Source organism: Salminus brasiliensis, chromosome 16 (genome assembly GCF_030463535.1).
Source record: "Salminus brasiliensis chromosome 16, fSalBra1.hap2, whole genome shotgun sequence".
Classification (NCBI taxonomy): Eukaryota; Metazoa; Chordata; class Actinopteri; order Characiformes; family Bryconidae; genus Salminus; species Salminus brasiliensis.
The window spans coordinates 32,988,003-32,990,723 of NC_132893.1; the positions used below are offsets into that span (position 1 = coordinate 32,988,003).

Below are 2,721 nucleotides of genomic sequence, written 5' to 3' on the forward strand. Positions count from 1 at the left end.
GTATAGGGTGTAGGCTATATTACAATGTATATGATGTATTTGAGAGTATAGAGTGTAGGCTATATTACAATGTGTATGATGTATTTGAGAGCATAGAGTGTAGGCTATATAGCACTATACAGAATGTTTCTGAGAGTATAAAATGTAGGCTATATAGTACTATATATGATATGTTTGAGAGTATAGAGTGTAGGCTATAAAGTGCTATACAGAATGTTTCTGAGAGTATGAAATGTAGGCTATATAGTACTATATATTATGCATTTGAGAGTATAGATTGTTGGCTATATTACAATGTAAATGATGTGTTTGAGAGTATAGAGTGTAGGCTATAAAGTGCTATACAGAATGTTTCTGAGAGTATAATGTGTAGGCTAAGTAGTACTATATATGATGTGTTTGAGAGTGTAGAGTGTAGGCTAAGTAGTACTATATATGATGTGTTTGAGAGTATAGAGTGTAGGCTATAAAGTGCTATACAGAATGTTTCTGAGAGTATAAAATGTAGGCTTTATAGTACTATATATTATGTGTTTGAGAGTATAGAGTGTTGGCTATATAACAATGTAAATGATGTGTTTGAGAGTATAGAGTGTAGGCAATATTACACTGTATATGATGTATTTGAGAGTATAGAGTGTAGACTATATTACAATGTATATGATGTATTTGAGAGTATAGAGTGTAGGCTAAATAGTGCTATACAGAATGTTTCTGAGAGTATAAAATGTAGGCTATATAGTATTATATATGATATGTTTGAGAGTATAGAGTGTAGACTATAAAGTGCTATACAGAAGGTTTCTGAGAGTATAAAATGTAGGCTTCATAGTACTATATATTATGTGTTTGAGAGTATAGAGTGTAGGCTATATTACAATGTAAATGATGTGTTTGAGAGTATAGAGTGTAGACTATAAAGTGCTATACAGAATGTTTCTGAGAGTATAACGTGTAGGCTAAGTAGTACTATATATGATGTGTTTAAGAGTATAGAGTGTAAGCTAAGTAGTACTATATATGATGTGTTTGAGAGTATTGAGTGTAGACTATATAGTGCTATACAGAATGTTTCTGAGAGTAGAAAGTGTAGGCTATATGGCACTATATATGGTGTGTGAGAGTATAGAAAGTAGGCAATATTACACTGTATATGATGTATTTGAGAGTATAGAGTGTACACTATATTACAATGTATATGATGTATTTGAGAGTATAGAGTGTAGGCAATATTACACTGTATATGATGTATTTGAGAGTATAGAGTGTACACTATATTACAATGTATATGATGTGTTTGAGAGTATAGAGTGTAGGCTATATTACAATGTATATGATGTGTTTGAGAGTATAGAGTGTAGGCTATATTACAATGTATATGATGTATTTGAGAGTATAGAGTGTAGGTTATATTACAATGTATATGATGTGTTTGAGAGTATAGAGTGTAGGCTATATTACAATGTATATGATGTATTTGAGAGTATAGAGTGTAGGTTATATTACAATGTATATGATGTATTTGAGAGTATAGAGTGTAGGCTATATTACAATGTATATGATGTATTTGAGAGTATAGAGTGTAGGCTATATTACAATGTATATGATGTATTTGAGAGTATAGAGTGTAGGTTATATTACAATGTATATGATGTTTTCGAGAGTATAGAGTGTAGGTTATATTACAATGTATATGATGTGTTTGAGAGTATAGAGTGTAGGTTATATTACAATGTATATGATGTGTTTGAGAGTATAGAGTGTAGGCTATATTACAATGTATATGATGTGTTTGAGAGTATAGAGTGTAGGCTATATAGTGCTATACAGAATGTTTCTGAGAGTAGAGTAGTAGAGTGTAGGCCATATAGCACTTTATCTATATAGTACTATATAGCCTACACTCTATACTCTCAAAACAATTCCATATAGTATAGAGTGTATAAACTCATTAGTACTTTGATTTGAGAGTATAGAGCCTAAGCTTACTTCCACTCACATCACAATCACATAAAAGGGGTTTTATATAGTTCCAAAAGGGTTTCTTTACCTTGAAACAATAACGTAACTTTTTTAGGTGCTAGATACAATTTCTTACACAACAAGGTTCTATATAGATACAATTGAAATGTGTTTATATTTTTCTTTATTCCACCTTGTTTCATCTTTAACTCTCCTTGCAGTTTCCATGTGTTTTGAGGCTGGCCGCTAGAGGGCGCCTCACCGGCTCGCCTCGTTAAACCGCTCCAACTCCAGCTGCGCCTCCATCCTTCAGCAGGAGTGAGAGGAGGACGGGAGAAGAGACGGAGGAGCTGGAGAGGGTTCTTCTGCTCCAGAGCGTGTTGATTTCGGTGCGTCTGGAGCCGCGGGGGCGCGGAGGTGAACCTTGGATTTATCCGCAGAGGCTCCTGTGTTTTGCGCGACTACCGTGACGATGATGATGGTGATGAAGAAGAAGATGATGATGATGATGATGATTCCGCGGAGGGAGCCCGGCGCTTTCGCGCGGATTTGCTCAAGTTTTTCTGGATGACTTTCTCTGCGTGCTGCAACACTAGAACCCTCCCCAGAGCCCTGTGGATGTTTAGCTAGCAGCTCTGCTTTCTGCGCGCAACCGTTTGGAGACGGACTTTCCCCCCTTCTTCTTTTTCTTCTTCTTAGCTGCGCGTGAGTGTGTTAGTGTGTGTGTGTGTGTGTGTGTGGCGCGACATGCTGCATGGT

General features: G+C 35.8%; 1 protein-coding gene across 1 annotated transcript in view; it reads left to right on the top strand.

Annotated features, from left to right (window-relative positions):
• Positions 1 to 2,277: 2,277 nt before the first annotated feature.
• Positions 2,278 to 2,721, top strand: part of LOC140536446 (leucine-rich repeat transmembrane neuronal protein 4) — a 191,234-nt gene continuing 190,790 nt past the window's right edge. Inside the window, exon 1 of the mRNA XM_072658245.1 lies at positions 2,278 to 2,721. This exon is cut by the window's right edge and continues 208 nt beyond it. The gene's annotated coding sequence lies outside the window, so the exon portion shown is untranslated.